Here is a 27,812-nt window from a genome sequence, read left to right as displayed (position 1 = left end):
AAATGCTATTGTAACAAAAGACTGAATTGGAAGATAAAATTAAGTTAGACTTCTACTTCCTAACAATTACAAAAATAAAATACAGATCAATAAAAGAGCTAGAATTTTACAATTAATAATTCTAAATATAGGCAATTCTGTTAATACTTATTACTGTATTTCACTTGATACCTGTATGATGGGAAGGAAGCGTCCATGTTAAGATCTGTAGGAAAGAACATTCCTACAGAAGGATAACAGTGCAGAGGCCCTGATACTGGAATGAGAGTGGCATGATGAAGGTCAAATAAATCCAGTAAACTTATAGAGAAGAGAGCAAGCAAGAAAGCAGAAGATGAGGTCCCAGAACTAGGAAAGAACAAGAACATGGGAAGCCTTGTATACTATGTCAAGGAAACTGAATTTTATTCTATGCATAATAGAAGCTTTAGAGTGTTTTAAGCAAGGGTGACATGATTTGATATGTGTTTTAGAACTATCACTCAGGAAGATTGACAGCAGGAGTACAAAAGTAACATCAGGGACTATAATGCAAAGAGAGATGATGGGGACTTGAATAGGGCATGAAGATAAGAGAGAAATCCAGGATGATTACTCAGCTTGAGGCTAGTATGGAGGGTGGTGCCATTTACTTAGGGGGAAGGGCAATTTTGAAGGACAGGAGTTAATAGTTCTATTTGGGGAATGCTATATCCAAGATATGTATTAGATATCCCTGTCATAATGTCCAATAATCAGTTCAATATCTAAGTTGAGGAGCCCCAGGAAGAGATTTGCGCTGGCAATATAAATCTGAGGATTTACCAGCACATAAATGTTATCTCAAGCTAGGTCAGATCACATAGGATGAGAACATAGATAGAGAAAAAAACACAACCAGACTGATAGACTTCTACTTTCAGAGGTCTGATAGAGGAAAGGACAGAAGCCAGCAGTAAGACTGAGGAACAGGGGCCCAAAAGGTGGGGGAAAACAGACTTACAGGGTCACTGGAGCCTAAAGAAGAAAGCATTTCATCAACCATGTCAACTGCTGTTGAGAGGTCAACTGGGACAAGGAGAGAGAACTGACAATTGACTCTGACATAATATAAATCATTGGTGACCTTCGTAAGCGTGACAAGAGCTGCTTCAGTAAACAGCTTTGGATAAAAGCCCCATTCCAAAGAGTTAGGCAGAGAAAGAAAATGAGAACGACACAGAGCGTACAGGCAACTCTTTAAAGCAATTTTTGTATGAAGCAGAGATGAAAATAGGGCAGTGTCCAGAGGGAAACATCAACCCAAAGGATATTTGTCAATGCATGATAACAAGCCATATTACATGCAATTGCAAATGATTTTTAATAATATGCTAATTTACATTTATTCAGCATTTACACTGTGCCAAGCACTGGCACACATACTTTCTTGTACTGCTCATTTAATTGTCAAAAGTATCACTGACTCAGTGGCAAAGTTACTGAGACAAAGAAAAGTCAATAAATGTGCCTAAAGTCACATTGTTAGCAAGTTATAGAACTGTGATTTGAAAACTGACAATATGAGCTCTTTACCACTGCACTAGAAGATGCAAGGAAGAAAGCAAATAATTGTAGAAAAGTAATCCCTGAAAAGGAAAGGGAGAGCAGGCACCAGGGCACAAGCTGAGGGATCAGTCTTAGATACAAAAGCAGATGGAAAACAGAGTCTATTGATACAGACGCAAGTAGTTAGAATTTGTTGTGGGAAAGGCATTTCTCCTCTAATTGTGTCTATTACTTGTATAATTAAAAATAAAAACCTTTAAAATATTGTTAAGACTTTCCTGTCCTTAAAGGGCTTGCAGTCCCATAGGGGAGATGGATACGTAACCAAGCAAGTGGTTTATGTAAAGTGCTTAGAATGGAGCCTGGAACCCAGGGGCTTTCTAAGGTGAGCTTCAGTTAAGTTCGATAATGGTATTACCTAATGCTACTGAGAAACATGTGAAGTATAGTGGGGACTTAGAGTGGACAACTCTACTGTGGGAGAAGCAGGAGCAGGGAGGTCTCAAAGGCTCCCAGAAGACAATGGAGATCTGTGGAACTTTGAACTTGAGAGAGATGATTTAGAGTATCTGGTGGAAGAAATTTCTAAGTGGCAAAGAGTTCAAGAGGAAGCAGAGCATAGAAGTTTGGAAAATTGCAGCCTGATGATGTGATAGAAAAGAAACCCCACTTTCTGGGGAGAAATTCAAGCTGGCTGCAGAAATTTGCATAAGTAATGAGGAGAGAAATGTTAATCACCAAGAAAATGGGGAAAATTCCTCCAGGCCATGTCAAAGACCTTCACAGCAGACCCTCCCATCATAGGCCCTGAGGCATAGCAGGGAAAAAATGGTTTCCTTGGCTGGGTCCAGGGCCCCCCTCCTGTGTGCAGCCTGGGGACTTAGTGCCCTGTGTTCCAGCCACTCCAGCCATGGCTAAAGGGACCAAGGTATAGCTCAAGCCATTGCTTCAGAGGGTGCAAGCTTCAAACTTTAGCAGCTTCCATGTGGTGTTTGGACTGCCGGTGCACAAAAGACAAGAATTGAAGTTTGGGAACCTCCGCCTAGATTTCACAGGATGTATGGAAATGCCTGGATGTCCAGGCAGAGGTGTGCTGCAGGGGCAGAGCCCTCATGGAGAACCTCTGCTGGGGCAATGTGGAAGGAAAATGTAGGGTCAGAGCCCTCACACAGAGTCCCCATGGGGGCACTGCCTAGTGGAGCTGTGAGAAGACGGCCACTGTCCTCAGACCACAGTACAGCAGATTCACTGACAGCTTGCACCATGCACCTGGAAAAACTGCAGACACTCAACAACAGCCCATGAAAGCAGCCAGGAGGTGGGCTATACCCTGCAAAGCCACAGGGGCAGAGCTGTCCAAGGCCATGGGAGCCCACTTCTTGCATCAGTGTTACCTGGATGTGAGACATGGAGTCAATGGAGATCATTTTGGAACTTTAAGGTTTAATAACTGCCCTACTGGTTTTCAGACTTGCATGGGACCTGTAGCCCTTTCATTTCAGTCAATTTCTCCCATTGGGAACAGGTATATTTACCCAATGCCTGTACCCCCATTGTATCTAGGAACTAACTGGCTTGCTTTTGATTTTACAGGCTCATAGGTAGAAGGGATTTGCCTTGTCTCCAATGAGACTTTGGACTGTGGACTTCTGAGTTAATGCTGAGATGAGTTAAGACTTTGGGGGACTATTTGGAAGGCATGATTGGTTTTTAAATGTGAGGACATGAGAGTTCAGATGGGCCAGGGGCAAAATGATATGGTTTGGCTCTGTCCCCACCCAAATTTCATCTTGAATTTTAACTCCCATAATCCCCACATGTCATAGGAGGGACCCAGTGGGAGATAACTGAATCATCAGGGTGTATTTTTTCCCATGCTGTTCTTGTGATAGTGAATAAGTCTTACAAGATCTAATGATTTTATAAAGGGCAGCTCCCCTGCACATGCCTACCACCATTTAAGACATGCCTTTGCTCCTTCTTTGCCTTCCACCATGATTGTGACACCTCCCCAACCATATGGAACTTTGAGTCCATTAAGCCTCTTTTTCTTTATAAATTACCCACTCTCAGGTATTTCTTCACAGCCGTATGAAAATGAACTAATACAGAGGGTATGACCAAGGAACAGCTAAGTAGGTGCCAATAAAGGATGCCTGGATCACTAAGCCACATCATTTGTTAAATATGAAAATATAAGAAATTAGAAATAGAATATTATATACAAGTAGGTGACTCTGTAAGACTACCAGGAGAGTCCCAGATGGAAACTGTCAATGTGTTTGAGAAGTTTTGAGGCACTGTAGCTCTGTTGATTCTATAAAGGATTCCAATTCATTCAACATATATAACAAAGTGTATCCACAATACCATGCTTAGTGTACTAGTTGGTTTCCCTGCATGGAAGAAACCAAAGACAGAGAAAGAGAAATGTTCCTGCTCCTGATGCCCTGAGTGAGTTGCCAGAGATTGAAGTAGCCTAAGCAGCATGGGTCAAAAATAGAACAAGGGATCAACAGGAACACTGGCAGAATTGAAAAGGAGGAGATAGATCTAAAAGAGTTATGGAGATAGAATCTACAGGGCTTGATGACTGAATGGATTTGCAGTATGAGGGAGAGGGAAGAGTCAAAGTTGATGAATCTATTTCTAGCTTAGAGGACTTTGTGGCCATTTACAGAAATTAGGAACAGATTTGGGCAAGTTGGGGAGGAATATAATAAATTCAATTTAGGTAGAGTTTGAGAGGCTGGTGACGCAGCAGGAGCTCATGACAAAGGTGTAGACCAGGAAAGTGCTAAATCATGCACACAGCACCCAGGTCTAGCAACACAACAGGAGCAGGCAGAAGAAGAGGATCCAGCAATGGGGACCAGCAGAAGCCATTCAGTCTCAGAGGGAGAAAGAGTACTGGAGAGGACTAGATTTCGAGGAGCTGCATTAACTAATGTCAGGGTCCAAACTGATTTGTATTAATATTTTAGCTTTTAGTCGATGAACAGAAAATATTTTGATAAATCCATCACTATTCACTTAATACAGCTGAAACAAAGCAGGCATAATGAAAATTTCCAACAAGAGCATAAGCAAATATTGCTATAACAATAATATGACTTTCAAAGGAGAAAAGCTTTGAGAGATGACAATTCTCTCCCTGTACTCTCTCTTCTCTTATGATTTTTTTCTCCTGAATAATTTTGGATCATTAAGAGGCACAGCTTCTAATTAACCTAATAATACCTCCCAATTACTACATGTACTCAAGTTAAGACTTTGAAATCTCTCTAGATAGCTGTCATGAGACAAAAAAACAATTTTTGATAAAATATAATATTATTTTTATTAAAAATTGATACCTTCCTATTATAAGCATTAAAAAAACTATAATATAGACCCTCCTTTTTTTCTTTTGAGGGAAGTGAAGCGGATGAAGAAATACTAAGGATCTATGGGAAACACTGATTAATTAGTTTACAATTGACCAATAACTCTTGCAAAGAAATATTTCGTGCACTGAATCTCTAGAAAGAGATCCGCCACATTCCTTTCTACTTTCAACAATCTGAGAAGCTACCCTCAGATGCTGAAAGGCACTTAAAGTATGTGCTCTCATTTCCTGTAATTGAACCAGATTTATAAGAAGTGGAAAACAAATTTACCCCAATTGGCATAAGATTTAAATTTCCTCAAGAGTAGAATGAAAGAGCTAGGTTAAATGATTCGAAAGGTCTCTTCCACTTTCAGACATGTTATGATTTCATAATTGATGCACATGGCACTTATTGACAGCAATTTTCTTTGAAGCTCAGAAGCCATATACATTGGTTTCCACAGTTTCTTGTGCCTCTAAACAGGAAAGCCCATAATACTTTCTCTGATACCTCACAGACAATTTTCAAGGTGGTCATTTCTGGGTTGTTTTTTTTTTTTTTTTTTTTGAGATGAAGTTTTGTTCTTGTTGCCCAGGCTAGAGAGCAATGGCACGATCTCAGCTCCCTGCAACATCCACCTCCCAGGTTCAAGCAATTCTCCTGCCTCAGCCTCCCAAGTAACTGGGATTACAGATGCCCATCACCATGACTGGCTAATTTTTGTATGTTTAGTAGAGATGGGATTTCACCATGTTGGCCAGGCTGGTCTTGAACTCCTGACCTGGTGATCTGCCCATCTCGGCCTCCCAAAGCACTGGGATTACAGGCATAAGCCACCATGTCCAGCTGAAAGTGGTAATTTCTGATGCAACAATTTTGTGATTTTTTTGAAACATTTTAAACTTCCTAAGATATAGGCTCTCAAACTCTCCTCCAATTCCCTCCTGAATACTCATGAGGGGTATGACCCAATCCTATCTATTCAAGAGCACACATAGAACTGATTCGCAAATTGCCCTCTCTGTGAGCATGTGAATAGAGGAGATAAGTGGTAAGTTGCCCCCCATTGTTTCCTCCCCATTTGTAGGCACCTGTGGGACATAATTTCTTAGGAAGAACAGATCAATGATTTAAAGCACTCCTAAAAGCTTGATGATTCAGCCATCTTTTTTCCATTAGGAAAGAACTTGCTGACATCCATCCAAGTCATTGGGAAACAAGGACAAATTACGTCCAATTATCACTTTTCTTCAGCTTCCATCCACCACCCCATGCATACTTTGACCAAGAGCCTGCTGAGGAAACCAGACATGACAGTAAACAAAATCAAAGTACTGTAGACATCTTTACTTCTTCCAGGCCACATGATTTTATTCCTAAACAAAACCTCACATTACACCAAAACCAGAGATTGCTTTAAAAGGGCAAGATACTGTAAATCACTAGAAAGTAAATACCATTGTTGCAACTTAGCAGCATAAACAATATAATACATATAAATAAGACAAAAACGTTCTGTGACATAAATCCTGCTACTGGACACAACCTTGAAAGGATCCTTGGGAGTCACAGCATAGCTGGATCTGACAACCTGCACTCAACATTTACATGCTATGAAATTGGCTTTCTGAAGAATTATGAATAATTCTTCTAATAATTACTCTAAATAAAATCATTTCCCTGCTGATTGGAGCTCAAAAAGGAGGGGAGAGACTTTAAATTGAACTCACCTTGGAATGAAAATTATTCACCTTTTCTGCTCTTAGTGAGGCAAAGGAGTAGCAGACAGTAAAGAAAAGTGAGGTGTGGCCATCAAGATGACTGCAGGATGTTGGAGAAATGTCATAAGACTAATGCCTGTTCATTTATCAAAAAGTCTTTCCCACGGGGTCTTCACCATCAAAATGGGCAGATGCAGTCAGTCTGATTTAAAGTCACGTTTTAGTCTCTGGATCTGCAAATCCTAGTTCCAGCATTTTCACTCCCTGTGGGCCAATATTTTCACTTTTTATCAGAACAGTAGCTTATGCTTTGGCTCTCCTGATTCTCTTCTCCCCACCCCTCCCTTCTCACTCATAATTCAGAAAAATCACACCTTTATTGAGGATATGCTACATGCCGAAAAGTACATCTCCTACTCTTCCTGACTATTCCACAGACACACATTCCTGCAGTAGGACCAACTGGGGTGACTCCAGTTGCCTAGATTCAGTGGCATCCAAACTATGAAAGAGAATTGGAGGAGAATGTAGTGGTATTCCTTCACGCTAAAAATGAGGTTTGTACATGTGCTTACATATTCATATTTATGCCTGCAAACAAATATGTATATGTATGCAAATACACATAAACACATAAAAATAACCACAATTATTTTCTTTTCCTCTCCTTCTCCTAGAAGACTATGGAATGCAGCCAGCCCTGCCCAAATACCATTTCAGAACTTTTTTTTGCTTTTTTGTGTGGCATCTTTTTCCCTTCAGCGTTACCCTTGATGCTCATCTTGCCCAGATTTCAACTGTATAGAAATGTTAGGGAAGAAATAACATTTTATAATGTACTGTAATTTGAGACCATGAATATGCACTGTTGGTTTCCCTTGAGTAATGTATAACTAACCCAAACAGCATCTCTAACATTGAAGACTCAGGAACTAAAGGCATTTGAAAACATGCAAACACTAGGGTTAATAGTCTGCTAGCAGGCTTTACTAATTCAACCAAAATTACTTTTATAGATTATTAGCAACTTTAGGAATTGCACTAAACTATTGTACTCTGCTCATTTTAGTTCAATCTTTTAAATGTCCAAGTTTTTCTGATGGAAAATCATCTCATTGATCTGTCAGGGGTTAATTATTCAAAGTGCTAATGACAGTTGTCAGCCAGACCAAGGCTCATTTTGCTTTGGCCTTCATCCGTCAGAGCTTGGAAAAATGACAAATTTTAAAGACAAAAACTACCTAGGCCGGCAGTGTGAAAAGACTGCAGATTGAAGATCTGTCTTTCCAGCACCACTCATACTCAACACCCAGAATTGTGGAAACTTCCCTGTAAGTCTTCCTAGACTTTTGTCTGCCTTAGAAGAAAAATATTAGTGTTGTGGTTGATAAGCCTTAAACAGCTCAGCCTCAACCCGACTGCCACACTAAAGGGCACATTGCCGCAGTAAAGGGACAATTTGGCAAGCTTCCTGTCCAGGGTCCAGATGGATAAACACGACAAAACACCAACAGTACACACACACTCACACACTTACACACCCAGCTATATTTTCAAGAGACATAAACACTATCCAAACAGATCATTTCTAACCACATGTTGGGCTGCAGGCTTATTTAGCCTTTGTTCCACTGAATTTCAGATGTTCTTCAATTCGGCTGCTTTTCTATCAAACGGGAAGAAAACTACTTAGCCCCATATTGCTTGACAGGATTGGAGTGGAGAATGTTCTGTTTGGTTTTATTGCATTGCAAAATTACACATAAAAGGCTGATTTTTTTATTAGAAAAGAATGGGTTACCAATAAGCTTTTAAAGAAACAAAAGCAAGCAATTGGGGTGAGTCTCAGTATGTCATGAATGTTTTCTAGAGGCAAGGAAATTCACAGCAAGGAGGCAGAAGAGCTTGAATTGTTGAAGCAGGATTAATGCGCTCAGGCCAACTGAGAAACCCCAGGGGGAACGCGTGGGGTTTTTCCACTGGCTGCCTGAATACCAAGCAGGAACACCGCTGCCCTTTACGTTACCACCCTCCCGTTTTCATCCCGATGTTTCCTGTTGATTTTCTAACAGCTTAAATGTTTAAAAACAACTGCGTCCTCTGAAACATTTTAGCTACCAACAGGTGAATGTTATTAGTTAGACCTAAATAAGCGGGGTGGGGGAGAGGTGTTCTTCCCTTCCTCTGTATGAAACGAGGCTTTCCTGAATCGGAAATAAAGTAAAAATGGAAATCTGCGGGTACCCTGGTTACCTGGCAACCCAAACCCATGGGCTGCGTCTATTGGCATCCTAATGTCCCCCAGCATGAAAGATGCTGTCGGAAGGGATTCCTTTTATGTGGAGCCTCTTTACTCTCGTCCATTCATTTATCCCCAATTATTTGGTTTCCAAGTCAGTAACCCAGATTTCTGAGGGCTCTAATGCTTGTCTCTGTAGGGAAGGAGGCTTCCACTAGGGAATTTACTATAACACCTTTTAAAAGGAATCAGTGTTTTGCAACCCCCCGGGAACATTTGTGTTAAAAGGAAAAAACAAGGAGGGGGCTCTGGGGGAAGACTGCTTCTGGCTGCCCCGCAGTTCCTTCCCCATTGCTCTATGGAATGTGCAGGTCTTTCCTATTTCCTCAGGACCTCACTGCCTGAGGCTTCACTTGGAGAACTGCCTGTCACACTGCAGAGTCATCTATAAATAATCAGCCCAAATTGGCAACTGCCTGGAATGACAGTAAGGGAGAAATAACGCATTCCACACTGGCCCCACCCCCAACCCAGGCAAACCCCTGATACTTATTGTCAGTTCCATTACTGGGTCTAGAAATAATTCTAGGATTGTTTTGACATTGTTGTTTTGATTTGCAACGTTATGAAAAAATCTGGACACTACTGAAGAGACACGTGCTCAATTCCAAAGCAGAAAACTTCAAAAAATTAACATTTTGCCCTCCTCTGAAGAAAAATGCTGTATTAGCTCACTAGATTTTTAGAGTAAGTATCAGTGATTCTCGCAGTGATTCTGTTCATCCCTAACTAATCAAAACAAGTTTATCTGCTCTGTGTCTTTTAAAAACTTAATTCTCTCAAGGCCTTGTCCATTCTACTAGTTGTTTGTATTTCTATCTGATGAGGCTTTAAATTGTCAAAGAAAATCAAATCTCAATGTTTTTCCTATTTGTCAGCACCTTTTTGAAAAATTTTATGAAGGATAAGAATTTTAACTATAGGTATTACAATATAGAAAGAATAGTTAAATCCCTATAACCTAATTAATTCAACAAAATAGGTTGAGAAATTAGCAGATGTAACACCCTGCTAAAATACATGTATGTGTGTGTGTGTGTGTGTGTGTGTGTGTGTGTGTTGCAAAGATGAATACAGTACAGTCTGTTCTTTGAGAACTTACATTCTAAAGAGAAATATATAATGCATATGCTTTACCAGGAAATAATAATGTATGTGCTCTCCAAGGAAAATATACTAAGTACCAAAAAAGACATGAGCAATGGGAACTTTTTGAGATATAGTCATTTCCAGCTCTGGCAATGGAAAAAGCCACAAAGGCTTCAGGAGAAATGGAGAAAAAAATAGCTTTTGATCTAGTCCAATGGCTGGGTAGAATTTTGATACACAGAGATGGAAAGGACATTAGAGATTAAAGAAATGGAGTGACCAAAAGCATGGGGTGGGAAGGTGCTGGAAACATTCAAGAATTTGTCAATGGTCCAGTTTAGTCAATGCACAGGATACACTGTTGTCCATTTCAACTGTGGTGTATCAATCAATCTATAATGCTGCCTTCTATAATTCATTCACTCATTTATTCAACAGATATTTACTGGATGCAACAAATATTTAAGTCTCTTTTTGGCAGAGACTTGAGAGGATTTAAAAGAACAATAATAAACAAGTGATTCTCAATTTTTCACAAGGCCTTTTGCCAAAGTTGTTGTTCACAAATTGCCACTCCTCCTTTAAGATTATAATAATATCACAGTTGATGTTGCCAAAAAAAATTCCTGTGCATGTTTAATGTGACTTATTCATGAAGAAACTGCATTATTCCAAGGGCGGGCAACACAACAGCTTATTGGAAGAAACCGGTTCAAAGCACAAAGCATCAATACGTAAAACACTCATACCATTACAACATCCCAACTACATGCAGTTATACCTCCAAAGTATTACCTGAGAAGTTGAGTGTTCAAAGGGGTGAAGCTTAGCCATTTCATTTGGAACTAGCCACCATACCATACCAATTCACTTAACAGCTGGACATTTCACCTGCAGGGGAAAAAAAAAATTAAAGTGTAAGAATATTCTCAAACGATATTCTTTAATCTTACGGGTAAAAAAAAGATAAAAACATTTGCTGGATCTACTTCACTGGGTTAACGTAAGGATAAAATGAGACAATAAATGAGAAGTAATTTTAACCTGCAAAGCACTAAATAAATATTAGTTCATTTTATCACAAAAGTCAGTCTTTGCTGAGTCAGTGCCACGTAAATCTCTCACTGAAAATGGTCCCAGCATGCACAATAGGACACACATTAACATTACACCAAGTTGGGAGGCTATCATGTTTTTTTTTCTTTTCTTTTCTTTTTTTTTTTTTTTTTTTTTTGAGACAGAGTCTTGTTCTGTCACCCAGGCTGGAGTGCAGTGGCACGATCTTGACTTACTGCAACCTCCACCTCCCAGGTTCAAGTGATTCTCCTGCCTCAGCCTCCTGTCACTGGGATTACAAGTGCCTGCCACCATGCCCAGCTAGTCGTTTGTATTTTTAGTAGAGATGGGGTTTCACTATGTTGGCCAGGCTGGTCTCGAAATCCTGACCTCGTGATCCACCCACCTCAGCCTCCCAAAGTGCTGGGATTACAGGCTTGAGCCACCGCACCCAGCCAGCTATCATGATTATTTGGTGGAATTCAGAAGAGAGCTGGGGACTATGTTGGTCACCAGTCAGTCCAGATAAGCGAGTGGCAACCACAGCAGCAGCAAAATTGAGACAATAGCTTGGAGAAGCTGCAAACATTAGCTAGTTGCTAGGGAGCTTCAACAAGATGTATCCCTGCCACTAAAATTGAGATCATGTGGCCTATATTATAAAAAATTAATCCAAGTTGGGGCACAGCTGAAAAAGATGCTTCCATCCAAGTGGCTTGACAGCAGGAGTCATTTGAAGTATTGTCTTTGGTTTAGAGCCATCTCACACTCCTATTTTGGCTATACTACGTGAGCCACCAAATGAAGCAAGGACATCAGGTCGTCATAACTCATTAGATCATAATTGCTGAAAATGAATTATATAATATTTTCTGAACCATCTTTACTGGTCAAAAGGTTATTAAAGAAAGATAGAAACCAGCAGTTATTAACTGCTTGCTCTGTACCAAGCATTCTAATTATTATTTACACATTAATTATCTCATGTCACATCCAAAAGACAGATGTACCCCAAGGGGTATATGACTGAATGTAATGCTTTTGTTTCTTGTAAGTTGTTATAAACATAAATGCCTGGCTGGAATTAGCCCAACGTCCCTTGACCTCTACTCCCCCAACATTTTCCAGGACTTTTAGGAGTCATCTGCTGAGAGACTAGGACAGAGTGAGGATGAGGGAGAGTTGCAGAGATTTGGGACTGCTCCTCTGGGGAAGCCAATAAGGAGGGTCAGCAAAAATGACCACTGAGAGCAAACAGAGGGAATTCATAGCAAACTGATCAACATGACATCATGACATCTTCCAAGAAGAGGACAGTAAAGGACACAGCATTAAGATTCTCATGGCTTTTTTCCTCTGGGAGAAGAAAGACGCAGCTAAAACAATTACAGTGAACATATTAAGTAGCATGCAAATTAAAAGGCCTACTATTCACTAGGGCATATCCTCCAAATCCATATAGATACACACAAAGGTTAAGTTCACTCTAGGAAAGAGCCTCCTTTCTTGAAAAATCACTGAATGGAATTCCATAGTTTGGCATGCACTAGGTAAGTAGGTAAACCTTCTTGTTTGTAAATACTGACAAATAGAAGATCTGAGGATTTTTTTTCATTAACTGCTTCTCCTTTTTATTCTCACCCACAAAAGACTCTCTTTTTTTGTGCAAAACAATGCTAAAAGCTCAACTCCATTATAATAACCTTTCCCAAAAGTCATAAAGCCTAAGAAATGTATTATGATATCCCTGAACCACACTCCCTTCTCCAACATCAGTTTCCTCTTCCCTCGCCATTTCAAGCCTGCTTTCATAAGGAAACTGACATTAAATCTCCACTGGGTCTGTGAGCTGCGGGTAGTCAGGAAAGACATTTCATCTAAGCACACATTCTAGGACACGTAGAAATCATTAACCACAACCCACAATATGACTAAATGTAATTTATATAATGCTACTATCACAGCAAGGTATTTCTTAATTATTTGGGCATTTTAAATATTTAGCCTAACTACAGACTAAATTTGAGGAATTGTCCTGAATATTAGCAAAATGGCTTTTCTAAAACTGAAAATTTCATTAAGAGACTAGATATTTATACATGTGTAGAAACTGTTCATTTTCGATTGTGCCCCTAAAGGAACACAATATTCTTCTGTGAGATGGGTTTTAGGGTGGCATAAAGAGCAAATGAGGCCAGGTGTGGTGGCTCATGCCTGTAATCCCAGCACTTTGGGAGGCCAAGGCAGGCAGATCAACTGAGGTCAGGCGTTTTGAGACCAGCCTGACCAACATGGTGAAACCCCATCTGTACTAAAAATACAAAAATTTAGCCAGGCATGGTGGCATGTGCCTGTAATCCCAGCTACTCAGGAGGCTGAGGCAGTAGAATTGCTTGAACCCAGGAAGTGGAGGCTGCAGTGAGCTAAGATCACGCCACTACACTCCAGTCTGGGCAACAGAGCGAGACTCCATCTCAAAAAAAAAAAAATTCCCAGCACTTTGGAAGGCCGTAGTGGGCGGATCATGAGGTCAGAAGTTCGAGACCAGCCTGGCCAACACAGTGAAACCCCGTCTCTACTAAAAATACAAAAATTAACTGGGTGTTGTGGCATGTGCCTGTAGTCCCAGCTACTTGGGAGGCTCAGGCAGGGGAATTGCTTGAACCCGGGAGAAGGAGGTTGCAGTGAGCCAAGACTGCACCATTGCACTCCAGACTGGGCAACAGAATGAGACTCCGTCTCAACAAAAAAGCAAATGAAATGATGCATGTGAAGGCATTCTATAAATGGCAGAACATGATGCAAACTTGAGAGATTAGCTCCCTTTCTCTCCTCCATGTTCTTCATTTCAAACTGATTCATGCTGAATGGGGAGGAAATCTGAGTCTCTCTCTCTCTCTCTCATAAATGTCTTGTCATTTTCAATCACTGATACTGCTTTATGCTAAAGCTTTTTGCTTACATTTAAATTAGGTATGAAGTCCACTAACATATTTAGATTGAATTACATAAAATTGCCAATATTCAATGATTTTAACCTATAAAAATGGTCATTTTATGGTTCAATCAAATACAAAACATTTTCTTTTTATGATGCTGTAGAAATACAGACATCATAAAAATAGCTATGATTATTTGGATAGGATTTGTATTTATAGGAGATGAATAAAAGCTATGCTGCTCTGAAGACTGGGGGTCCCCCACAAGAACTTGAATGAAGGAGATAGGAATGGGGCAGCTTTTCCGACTGAGGCTGACTGGAACCTACATGCCAGGAAGAAACTAGCTACATAAAGAAATCTGCAAACATTACAAATCTTACACTGTAATATGGAGACATGTTGCTTTCAGCCTGTAATAGGATGTTGAAGGACTCTTTTTCCCTTGTCTCAGAATTTCAACTGAAACCCAAAACTGAGGATAATAGGTGCTAAGATCCTCCACATTCTAAAGAGAACTGCCAGACATATCTCTGTGGAACTTATCAGTTATGCAGCTATCACCCATTACTCCCTTCAGCCTGCATAAGCAATAGATTAGAAGTTCTAGAATTCCAATGTGTTATTGAGTTGTTGGCCTACCAATGGTTCTCAGGCTGAGTGGAGGTTGAAAACGTGGGGAGGCGTTGGGGGTGCAATTGGCATCTAATGGGCAGGATCCAGGGATGCTAAATATCCTGCAACTTAAGGGAGAGCCCTGCACAGCAAAACCTGATCTCACTCTAATTTCCATTAGCTCTCTCATTAAGAGACACTGACAAGGTGAAATCCTATGGCTTTTCTTCTTCTCTGCAGGGATGGGGCTATTTTCCTATCCCAAAGCCAAGTGTCACATGCTCAAAGAAATTAGCAGTAACTGCAAGAAGACTGGCATCCATTCTCCAGGTGGACTCTGTGTGTGGGCGAGTTTGTTAACCTGCTCCTGTGCCTGCTTTGAGCAGAGAGTAAAAGGGAATTAAGTGTGGGGTGGCGGCTGCCTGAAGAAAGGGAAGCAACATAGTAGTCCTGCCCTCCCACCCTTAGGTGCATCTCCCTGGGCCAAGTGGACACCACGGAAATTACCCAGGTTTAAGCCGGGTGGCCAGAGGGCTGCCCAGTGGACAATGAGAGAACTGTCATTAGATGCCTGCCATACAGAGCATGTGGCCAGCCAAGGAACACAGGACTTTTCTTAGGTAGGCGGCATTTGTCCCTTCCCCCATTATTCCTCCCATACCCTAGCACACTAGAGGGAAAAAAAGAAGATGCCAAAAAAGAAAAGTAGCAAGACAGGCTCCCACCAATGCAGTTCCCTCACCAAGGCAGGTTCTGTGGGTCCTAGGCCAAGCTTGGTGAGAAGAGTTCTTTCTCCATTGGACATGAGGCTGACCTTTCAAACTTATTAAATTAAGTGAGACTGGAATTTCATACCCAAAAATGTCCACAATACAATGTGATTCATCTAAAATATTGTTGAGATGGGAAATATTTGACAGTACATGGTTGATGGCAAAAAAGAAAAACGGAGAAATGACATAAAGCTGTTTCGTGTTTGTATGTCATCAAAATCTTAGTTAATAAGGAACATTCTTAGCTGATAACTTACCTACATGAAATTTTAAAAGTAATTCCTGTATGTGAATGGAAACACTTTAAAGGTAACTAAAACTACTAAAAACACTTCATAATGATAGGTATCTCCAGGGTCAATAATTACAACCAAAAAATAGATTTTAGTTCTTTTAGGTAAATAGTGAATTTACTAGAGACTATAACAAGCTCACAGTGTTCATTCATTCAATAAGTACTGATCTAGTACTATTACGTTTCAGGTATTGTTCTAGCCATTGGCACATGACAGTGAAGAAAAGATAAAATTTCTTTCCTCCTGAGGCTCAGCTTCTAATGAGAGAATCACACAAAATCAAATCAGAAAAATACCAGAATAGTAGATCATGCTAAAGGGAAAATTAAAGCAGGGATGGGGAGAGGGAGTTACACTCATTGGGGGCTTCCCTAAATGGAAAAGGATGATGATGACACTGTCATTTTTGAGAACCCACTCTGTGGCATTAGCCCACTAAGATGCTATTGTGACTTAAGAGGTTAAATGGCTCACTCTGAACATGCCAGGTATAGCAGGAACTCAGATTCAAGTCTCAGCTGACTTCAAAGCCTGTGACCCTAGTCATAAAGATAACTCCTTCCCCTAGAGAGCAATACTGTACTTGTTTTTGTTTTCTTGCCAGTGTACATGGAGGGGGGAAGAGTGATCGTCCCCAAAGTCAGTGTCATCCATAGGCTTCCTTAAAAGCATTTTGCATCAAGACTTGAGGTCTTCACCTTCATATTAGGTGCTCCCTCCACCTTTCCTTGCATCCTGTTCTCTCTGCAAACAGCCAGCTCCTAATCAAGCCAAGTGATGACTGGCCCACTAGGTTAATGTTTTTCAAATGTGGTCTTCAAACAGCTGTATCAGCATCATCTGGGAACTTGTTAGAAATGCAAAATTTCAGACTCACAGCCAGATCTACTGAATCAGGAACTGGGAATGGGAACAGCAATCTCAAACAAGGCTTCCCGATGACGCTGAAGGAGGCTTAATTTGAGAAACACTGCCCTGGGTCATACAAGTATTCTGGATGCTGTGCCTTCCCAGCGTGGTTCCAGACACCTGGAAGAGCCATCTTCCTGCCCAACAGGGACAGCCTGCTGACCGCCTTTCTGAATCTCCCCTCTCCTGGACACAGGAAATCTCTGCCTCAAAAAAATCCTTACCTCTAAAGTCCACATCAAGCCTGTAAAACCTTAAAAGATTAAACTAAACATTCCTACAAAAGCAACATGCACATATGTCCAGTTTTGTATTTCAACAACCAAAGATAGGATAAATACCATGATGCTTTGAATTATGAGGCCATGGAGAAAAACCATGCATATTTCTATATGGCACTATTTGGCAGTGCTTAACAAACCTTTTTAAAAGCTTATCTACTTATTAGAATAGTTGAATCCTGAGTATGTTTTTGGGTAACTACCTAATAATATGTTCTCTCTGGGTACAGAGTAGACCCACAGTACAATGAAACCCATGGAATGGTGAAATAATTAAAAACAGGGCTTTACTAAAATTTTTATAGCTTTTTATAAATGCAAATTCATACCCCTGGTAAAGCTTCACACGGTTCTTTTTTGCCAAAGAAAAATGAGACTCCTCAGTTTCCATGGATTTATGATTCTCACGGGTGTTGAGAAAAACAGTCTAGTATTCTTCCCCAATGAATTTTACTTCATAATATGACTTTTTTTCCTACTTGTTTTCTCTAAATAGCTCCCATATATCTTTTGATAGGTTAATGTCTTTATTAATAACATTTAATTTTTCATAGTATAGAAATGATATAGTCACTGTTAAAAAAGATTAATTTCCTTAAATCAGTGTTATATTTTTCTTTAATTTTTTAATTCAGTTTTATAATTAGTTGATTTATCAAGAGAGTGGAAGTATTTTGTAGAGATGTTACAAGAAAGCAATTACGAACCCTCTCTCTCTAATCCAAAATGGTGGTCTCCAACCTTGTTTTTAAAAGATATCGAGTACCAACATTTGTTTTTAGAGACAAGGCCTCACTATGTTGTCTAGCATGGTCTCAAACTCTTGGCCTCAATCACTCCTCAGCCTTCCAGAGTGCTGGTATTACAGGCATGAGCCACTGTGCCCAGCAAAATATAGTTATTTAATATGTAGTTAATATCACACTACATAATAAATGGAGTCACATTTTTGTCCAAAGATTTCTGAGATCATTGAGTACAAAACTCTCTCCCACTTTCCCAAGGACTGAATAGAAGTGAACATGTTTCATGGATGTTACCCATGAGAAAAATCTGAGAACAGGGCAGGCAAGGGGAAGTAGAAGATGTAGTGTTTATTCATCAGTGATCCTGTCTAGCTACAAAACTCCACCTTGCTGTTCACTACTTCTATTACTGTAATTTTTCTTTGATACTAAGATAACATCATCCTACTCCCTACATTAGCAATGAATAGTCTAGTAACTCTAATTAGATAAGAAGAGTTCAGGCATAGGATTTCTTATAGGTAATATTTTATATTTATGATAAGAAAATATATGTATTGTATTAATATCTCATATTATTAATATATCTAAACGTGCTTTGCTAGACATAACATGTTATTATTTATTCAAAGGTAATAACTCATGAGATCACAAATATAACAATGAAACTTTAAAAAATAAAACTATTTAGCCTAATACTCAGGGAGAATAACCATAATAGATAATTCTCAAACCTTTATTTTTTAATAAACCCAGAGCTTTAGCAGCAAATAACCTAAAGTAGACCCAATTCTGTCAGACCAGGGGGCTGGAGATTGCAGCATGTGCCCCCAGTGCTGAGGGAACGAGGACATCTCAGGGAGCTGCAAAGAGACCACCTCAGCCTGAAGAACTTCATTGTCTGAGGTCATGCTGGGAGCACAAGTGATCGGCCTTTCAGTAAACATCCCAGGTCTTGAAGGAGAATACATGCTGGGAAAAGAGGGCTACTCTAAAATACAGCTTAGGGGGCAAATAGGGGACTAGGAAAGAACATAAAGGGTGCTCCATTTTCTGCTGCCTGAGTGTAACAAACAGACTCAAGGGTGACTCCCAATAATTCCCATGTCTTAGTGTTAATGCCTTTATGAAATCCACTCCCTTTGAGTATGGGTGAGACCTGTGATGGAATGTTACCCTTACAATTACGCTACACTGTATGAGACTTTATCTCAGCAGGTAGGAGAGAGATTCTCTTTCTGATCTTCAAGAAGCAAACTGCCTTCCTGGGAACGGGCTCTGGAGAGGGTCATATGGCAGGGAACTGCAGGTGGTCTCTAGAACCCAAGGGCAGTCTCTAGCTGACAGCCGGTAAGACTGGGAATCCTCAGTCATTCAACCTCAAGGAAATGAATTCTGCCGACAGTCTGAATGAGTGTGGACAAAGATCCTTTACAGTTGGGCCTCCAGCTGAGAATGCAACCTGCCTGACCCCTTGCTGGCAGCCACAGGGCCTGGCCAGCTAATCCATGCTGTGCCATCTCCTCACCCGTGATAATTATGAGGTGAGAAATGTGTGTTGTTTTCAGCCACTAAGTTATGGTAATTTCAGCATAGAGAACCAATACACTAAGTCAACATGGAATCCTTTTTACTTTGGATCAAACTTTGGTGAGCTCCCTCTCTCATTTATTTGTAGTAATTACAACCATCAGTACAAGACGCATGGTACTTAATCTGTGTGAGCTGTTCTTCACTTCAGAAAAGACTGAAGTTTTAAATTAATGCCTTGTGATACTTTCTAATTCTTTCACAGAACGTTGGCCCCTACTGGATGACAACTAAAGGAATTTAGTAAGTAGAGTTATGCATCTTTTAATGACTAGGATACGTTCTGAGATTTTTGTCACTGTGCAAACATCATAGAGTGGTCCACTTACACACACCTTGACAGTAGAGCTCACTACACACCTAGGCTATGTGGTAGAGCCTATTGCTCCTAGGATACAAACCTGTGCAGCATGTTACTGTACTGAATACTGTAGGCGATTGTATAACAATGGTAAGTATTTGTATATGTAAACATAGAAAATGTAAATAAATATATGATACAAAAGATTAAAAAATGGCCCACCTTTGTAGGGCTCTTACCATGAATGGAACGTGCAAGACTGATAGTTGCTCTGGGTGAGTGATTGGGTGAGTGGGGAGTGAATGTGAAGGCATAGGACATTACTGTATACTACTGCAGACTCTATAAACACTAAGGCTACACTAAATTTATTTTTAAAACATTTTTCATGGCCGGCGCGGTGACTCACACCTGTAATCCTAGCACTTTGGGAGGCTGAGGTAGGCAGATTGCCTGAACTCAGGAGTTTGAGACCAGACTGGGCAACATGGTGAAACCCCATCTCTACAAAAATACAAAAAAATCAGCTGGGCATGGTGGCGTGCGCCTGTGGTCCCAGCTACTCAGGAGACTGAGGCATGAGAATTGCTTGAAACCAGGGTGCCAAGGTTGCAGTGAGCCAAGATGGTGCCACTGCTCTCCAGCCTGGGCGACAAAGTGAAACTCTGTCTCAGAAAATATATATATATATGTTATGTCTTCAATGATAAATCAACCTTAGCTTACTATTACTTTTTTACTTTAAAAGCATTTTAATTTGTCTAAACTATATGATTCTTTTGTAATAACACATCTTAAAACACAAACACATATAATGCTATACAAAAATATTTTTTTGTCTTTATAAGATTTTTCTATTAAACTTTTTTTAACTTTTTAAGCTTTTTTTGTTAGATACTAAAACACAAACACACACATTAGCCTAGGCCTACACAGGTCAGGATCATCAAGGCATTAATAGGTGAGGAATTTTTCAACTCCAATATAATCTTTTGAGACAAACATCATATATGAGGTCTGTCATTAACCAAAATATCATTATGTGGCACATGACTATATAGCTCTAGGTACATATTGACTTATGTAAAAGAATGAGAAACTAAGAAAAGTAAGAATACAATTTTTGATGTACTCATTCTCTCATTCTATAAAGCAAAAACATAGGATTTATTTAAGCAATAACAACAACCACAAAAATGTCTCAGTTAACTATTTTTCCAATATATGAATCACAAAACACCTCAGAGCTCCTAAGATATTTTATTCTGTATAATTTTTATATACATTTTTGTAAAATAAATAGATACAAAACATATATTTACCAGGCTTGAGATGCCACTGAGAACTTTTCATTCATTCAACAAATATTTACTAAGAGCTCTATGTGTCAGGCACTATTCTAAACACTTTTTAAATTTACTAGTCTATTTTTAAAAAAAGCAAAGAACCTTGTCCATGTGACATAGCTTAGTGAGAGGAACAAACAATAAACAACAAAAATAATAAATAAAATAAATAAATAAATAAATGATGTAGTATATTAAAAGTGAGATGGATGGTGGACAAAAGGGGAAATAGAGAAAGGAAGAGGCAGCTGAGCTCTGGGGAGGGTGGGCAGGGCAGGATGAATGAGGGTGGTAAGTGGAGGCCCCCAGGAGTAGGTGAGATTTGAGCAGAGACTTACTGCAAGTGATGAATTGGGTCAACCAGTTATCTGAGGGAAGCACATTCCAGAAGAAGGACAGCAAGAGCCAAGTCTCTGAGGCAGGAATGTGTCTACTCCTCAAAGGACATCAAGAAACAGTGTTAGCCCAGAAGTTCAAACTTTCTAACTTCCTGGCACCCTCAGTGTCTCAGTAATTTTTTAACCACCAAAAAAAAAAACAAACTACATAGCCATTCCTTTCATTAGGTAGTTAAATCCAAAAATCTTAAGTATGTATGTCCTAATAATTAAGTAGCTATTTGAAAATAATAATACAAATTGAAAAAAATACGTTTCATTTCAGTCTTAAATAACCACAATTACTTACAAATGGGGCATGTGTGTCCCTTAGGCCCTGCACAGCCTCTCCATCATTGGAATGAGACTGGACACTGCCATCCTTGTTAACTATTCCTGTTCATTTTTGCATACTACTTGCTTTTTATCCCATCAACCTCCAAAAACCTAGCTTTGCAAAAATATGATGTCACCTAGGACTGTAGGAATGTAGTGCAATTTAGTATGAAAACTCTAAAGTCATTTGCTTGGTTTCTGGTAGACGCTGCTCCATTTCCTTCAAAAACTCAAAATATCCTGGGGCCTCTCTGTGAGTTGGCTGCAGCACCTTGGGGTGTCCCAGCACGTAGTTTGGAAACAGCAGGGTTAGTTTATACCTTAGCCTCTTTCATTTTCTTGGATCAAGCTATTTCTATTCTCTTTAGTAGCTTCTCCGACTGCCTTTCTACAATTTCTCCTTCCCAATTTTCTTTTTGAGTAGCCGCAGACTGTCTTAATCAAATATGACTTAAAGTATGTAGAGATATAGAGATACATAAGCATGTATATCATTATAGTAACGCCACCATTCAGAGGCCTATATCCTGGTGAAGGACTCATTTCCTTCCCTCTCAGCTTCTGTAAGGGAGTTAATCGCCTTTGAAGGTTTTCAACACCAAACAGATAGAAACATACATTAACACACTAAAACACCATGTCACCTCACATCTATAAAAGATGGGAGGCTGGGAGGAATATCCTCTGTCCCCACAAAGATAATTCTAGTCACAGTGGAAGCCAGTGCTCTCCTCTGCTAAAATTTGCTTGTTTACAGTACTTTAAGGCTTAGCTGTTCAATTATTTTCAAAATCATTGACCATTTGAATCATTACAAACTGTTTTTAGAGGGAAAAGGAACATAACATTTTAGCCCATTAGGGGAATTTCAAAGGACTATGAGAAAACCAACACTTTTATTCTAATAAAAATTGTCATTAGCTTTTCAGAGAAGGAAAGACTAGAAAGCATGTTCTCATTGTGAGAATCAGTTACGCACCTTCATTTCTTCACGTCTCAAGTCACCTTCCGTCGGCTCATGTGACACAGTTAGCAGCAGGAGGAGTGCTGTCAGAGCTCATTACCAACGCTACACACTGTGAAACAGAGCAGGAGGCAGCCTGACATTCTCTCCTTCAAAGTGAGAATTAAAGCAAGTTGAATTTGCTTATGCTGAGATAAAATAATACAGTAAGTCCCTGTACCCCCTCCAAAATAAAAAGGTCATGATTTCTTATAAAGTATAATGAGGGGGGGAATGACTTAAATTAAACCTCTGCTTATCTGCATTGTTGGCTAATTACAAAATTAGAGATTCACCCCACCACCACCACCACCCTGGCAGTCTTCACGGTAACATAGCGCCATCTAGTGCTGATATCATGTTAGGGGAATTCAAAAGCACACGTGTAAAGGGCACCTAAAAAGCAATGGTAAAAAAAAAAAATAATAAACAAATATTTACTTAGTACCCACTATATAAATACCATATGCCTGCTTTTTTTTCCTTCACAATTCTGGGAATTGTGTAAAGCTTTCATAAGCAGGAATTGCTCTGACTTTTGTGGAAATTATTTACATGATAGTGAGGGGGGAAGAAAGAGATCCTCTGTTGGAAGTTGTGTCAGCGATTTCATCAACATTAAATATGAGCGTAGAGGTGGCCATCAGGCTTCTCAGCTTGAGCAGAGCCATGATTACATTTACTGCACCTCTTCCCAGAAAAATATGGGGCTACTTAGCATTTATATTGCACTTTTCGTCTCCAAACCACTTTGCAGAACCTCTCTGAATAATTCCCCCAACACCCTTCAAAGTAGTTATTACTCCATACAATTAGCCTCTTTATGAAAGCTTTTGATGGCTGTTTTCACTGCGTGTGAGTGAACTGCATTTACCAAAGAGAATTTCTCCAAAGACTCATGTCCAGAGTCAAAGAACAATTACTATCTAAAACCTTAATGTTCCCCTTTTTTACAGAGCAAAAAAAGGCTTATAATTAATTTACATAGTGAACACATTACCTCTTTCCTATTCAAAGATAAGAATGTCAGGAGAAAGGAAAGCATTGCATCATCAATATGAAATGCTTCCCTATTTTTCCACCAGTGCTACCACACCTAAAATAATAGCATTGTTGTGTCCTCAAAATATTAAGAAAACCCAGGAGACAATTGAGATGGGCAGACTGCTAAAAGAGGATGACCTTATAAATTAGGACCCTGTGATATATTAAGGATCTGACTTTTTTATTTAAAAGGTAAGTGTCTGTCACTCCTAACTTAATCACCTTTTATAAACCAGTTATTCCTTACAGTATTTGGATTAGTGGTGTAATTTAAAACCAAAAATAAAAAGGTACAGAAGTTGTCATTTTAATGAGTAATATTCACATTTTTCTATATATAATTCAGGTTTAAACTTCTTAACTGGGCTTGTACCTTTTGTAAAAGAAAACAGAAAAAAATTTTTGTAATCACAAAGCATTTTTACTGTGTGACTCCCATAAACTATGGGATAAAATATGAGTGTTTCAAGAGAAAGGTCCTGCATTAAGATGCATCCCAGAGAGAAAGAGAACAGAGTAAGGCAGAAAAGTTAAGAAGTCAGATCCTAAGCAAAGTGTAATGTCAACAGTGGGAGAGGCCAAGACACATCAACATAGTCAATGAGGGGCCAGGCTCCCTCGCAAACATTCTTTCTCTGCTTTCATCTTTATGTATCTTCACCCCAGAGATTACCAGCCCAAGAAACACATATGATAGGCATTTCACAATGCACATTTTATGACTTAAAAACATTTCACATTAGAAATAATCATTCAATATTTTCAGCTTTAAAAAAATGATTATTCCATGGTATGTGGGAAGCAGTAAGTTAGAATTAATGTATCACATGCCATTTCCAAAATCCCTTCTGCAGACCTAGGAGGATGCTTTTGGTGATGTCTCAATGCCAGCTTTTTAAAAACAATCTCTAGTTATAGTCACTTTATGTAAGGGGATTCATCATCATTCTGTTACCTAATGTATTTTCATATATTTTAGGATTTAGGAAAAGAAGATAGTGTGAACTGAAATAAAAACTCTAATAAGCATATTCATTAGGCCAGATTATTTTAGGGAAATACAGAAATCTCCCAACTATTCCCTAACAGGAAACCTTATAATTTCCATTAACAGGAGTTCGGGAGGTGGAGGCGGGGTTCTTGTTCCAGGAGTGGTGTGTGTCCTTTTTGGAAGAGTTGGGACGTTCAGATGAGCAAAGAGGGAAAGGAAGGTATATTCCTGGTCTGTAAAGCACAGGAAGCTGCTGACACCAACAAAGGTTTAAAGGCACCCCATTGCCTATGAAATGAAGCCTAAACCTCTCAGCTGGTGAAGAACAGATAATTCATTTTTCACACTGCATTCTGATGAGACCAGAAAGCTTTGTTTCTTCTGTCTGTAAGACTGACCCGATTTTCCTCACCAAACTCCCACCTAGCTAAGTAGCATGGGTAATTTAGAGTTGCAATTAGCGATATTTTAATCTCGTCTCTTTTAAACAGTCGGTTTGGATGATGAAGTTTAAATAGTGTATTCACAGTCAACCTAATATCATGCCTAGTTTGCATGATCTCTTTTGGATGAATCAGACCCTTTGCCAAATGTTCGGTCTTTCTGATTTTGCACCCTCACTTCCAACTCCACCATGACAGCTACTATATATGTTACAGGGATTTACTGTGCCCTCCTACCAGCAGCAAGAAGGGGCCCTCAGACCATCATGGCCTCCTCTGGCCATTGATTCTTGCTGCAGAATGGCTGGATTGACTGACTCTGAGGTGCAACCAGCCACGTCTGACTGTGTTGGGAGTGATGTGAGAACAACCACTTCAGGCCCCAGTCATTTGTTCCCAGTCCAGAGGGCCCCACCCATAGTATTTCCTATGTGTTCCCTCCAGGCCTTAATGAGACCCCATCACAGTTAACAATTCCATGCCCCCTCCCTGGCACAAATGGGAATTTCAGCATCCCTCGCTCACGGGGAACCAGAGGGACTGCTATAGGCCTGTCTGTCCAGCTCTTCCTATCAATGCTGCTGAGCCATCATTTGTATTTTTCCTGTTAGTAGGGGCTACATGAAAGGCTGCTTCTTAAATCTTGCAGTGTCCTCTAGTGTAACTGAGAAGTTTACTATTAGTCCTAGTCATCTCAGGCTCTGATATACTTGTCTGGATAGTTCTAATTAATCCTCGATGCTTGATTTACTTAGCCTCCCTTCTTAAGCTCTGTAAAGGGAGTAGAGTGTTGTCAATACTTCTCACCCATTTTCATAACAAACATAAAAATTTGATAATATTTGTACTGCACACTGGGATAAACTGAAGGGGATTTGGGCACACCTATCCATGGCCTGCTGGAAAAAATTATTACATTATTTTTCTAACATATAATAAATAAAAACCCAAGTACTAGAAAAGTAACTAAATTTTGAATATTTATAAAACACATAAATAAGCTATTTTCCAATCTTTTAAGAGAAACTTGAGCTTGATTCTATGCACGTAAATTTTACATCAGCTTTTATCCATAAAAATAGGCATAAACAATTCCTGTTCAAGTTTTTAATGACAAGCTCTTCAAACTCTAGACAGTCTACATTGATGAGAAACTTTATTCTCACAAGTAGGTGATAGGTTTAAAACCATTTTTTACACCAGATATTTTACAGCCATTTAAAATTTTGGAAATAACTATCATAAATATTTGAATTTTGAATATTGTAAATTCAAAAATTGACAATAGTTAAAATTACATTTAAAAGACCAGTTCTTCCTTTTTTTTTCCATTGACAAATGAAACATTGAAATTTTTGGTGATAATACAAAGGCACTTTGAGTGCAATCACACTTTTTTCTACATCAAGTATTCAAACTAGTGGTGAAGTTAATTTGCAGAACCACATGCATTGTTAGAGCAGTCACTCTGGGAAAGGAGAAAGGGAAAAACTGGGTCAGGCAGGCAGTTAGGGTGGGTCCTCGGTTGAATCCTTTCAAACAAAAAAACAGCCTGCAAGCACAGATAAGGGAACTTGCACAGAAGGGCATCCCTAAGACATGCCCATAGCCATACAAATAAGAAAGGCTACACAAGTGACTTGCCCGGACATGCCCACAATGAAAAATTCTGTCCCCTGACACATGTGCAGTAAGGGGAACAAAGCAATATGGAGTAACTCAAGCTAAGGGCCCGCATGTGCATTAGGAAGACAGGGTGAAACTACAAGAAATTCATGCTTTATGCAAATGAGAGACCCAGCCTTCATCAGTTTCCTGTAAAAGCCTTTGCATTCAACTGTAAAAATAGCCAACTTCTTATGGGTCCCTTCTCCACAGCAAAGAGCTTTCTTCTTTGGCTTATTAAACTTTCACTCCAACCTCAACCTTTGTGTCCACACTCCTTAATTCTCTTGGTTGTGAGACAAATCATTCCAGGTGATACCTCACAACAAGAGAATGCTGCATTGTGGTGCATTGGTGAGACTCTGCCACTGGTTTGGGTACCATAAAAGGGATCATCTGCTGCACATGGACAAAAGTGTCTGATATATGGAAAAACAGCCCCAACTGGGTCAATCAGGAGTACCCACGAGGCCACTCACCTCTGAACACTGACCATAGGTTCCCAAGCTGCACCCCATGCTTCTGTGCACCTGGAAGATGAGCCCTTCCCCCACCTCCAGCAGCATCAGAGTCCAAGTGTCTACAATGGGTAACAACACACCCCACCTACCAGCTGGCTCCTGAAGTCAATACTGGGTGTATAGCATCTCCTAGGCCATGCCCAGGAAGAGTGCTTGATTCCATTGTGCTCAGGCCCCAGACAAAATTGTTCATGTCCAGAGGCTCCCAGCCAGGGACCATAGCTACCAGCCAAAAGGTATGGCCACCTTGGGTCATGTTAGGCTTTCCTGAAGACCAAGGGTCAAGAGAAGCTTCTAGCTCACTGGTTGTACACAGATTGAAAAGATCTGTACTGTCTTACTCTTGATTCCTGTAATCCTATAATTGCCTAATGGGTTCTTCCTGCCCACTGCACAGACAATACCAATTCATTGAGACTCTGGAATTGCAGTAAAGAAAATGTTTTAATTGACATGAGGCCAGCCACACAACATGGGAGATGGAGATGGAGTTCATACTCAAATCAATCTCCCCAAAAATTCAGAGGCTAGGGTTTTTCAAGGATAGTTTGGTAAACAGGGGGATAGGTGAAT

General features: G+C 39.8%; 1 long non-coding RNA gene across 1 annotated transcript in view; it reads right to left on the bottom strand.

Annotated features, from left to right (window-relative positions):
* The window catches only part of LOC107974809 (uncharacterized), a 54,518-nt gene extending 31,730 nt beyond the window's left edge, over nucleotides 1–22,788 (bottom strand). Inside the window, exons 1-2 of the long non-coding RNA XR_001717843.1 lie at nucleotides 22,552–22,788; nucleotides 10,803–10,898 (exon numbers count right to left, since the gene is read on the bottom strand). This is a non-coding gene — a long non-coding RNA (uncharacterized LOC107974809). The remainder of the gene's footprint in view (nucleotides 1–10,802; nucleotides 10,899–22,551) is intronic.
* Between the last annotated feature and the right edge of the window lie 5,024 nt (nucleotides 22,789–27,812).

Source organism: Pan troglodytes, chromosome 4 (genome assembly GCF_028858775.2).
Source record: "Pan troglodytes isolate AG18354 chromosome 4, NHGRI_mPanTro3-v2.0_pri, whole genome shotgun sequence".
NCBI classification, from domain to species: Eukaryota; Metazoa; Chordata; class Mammalia; order Primates; family Hominidae; genus Pan; species Pan troglodytes.
The sequence above is the reverse complement of the archived record's forward strand: the minus strand, read 5'-3'. Positions and strand labels throughout refer to the sequence as shown.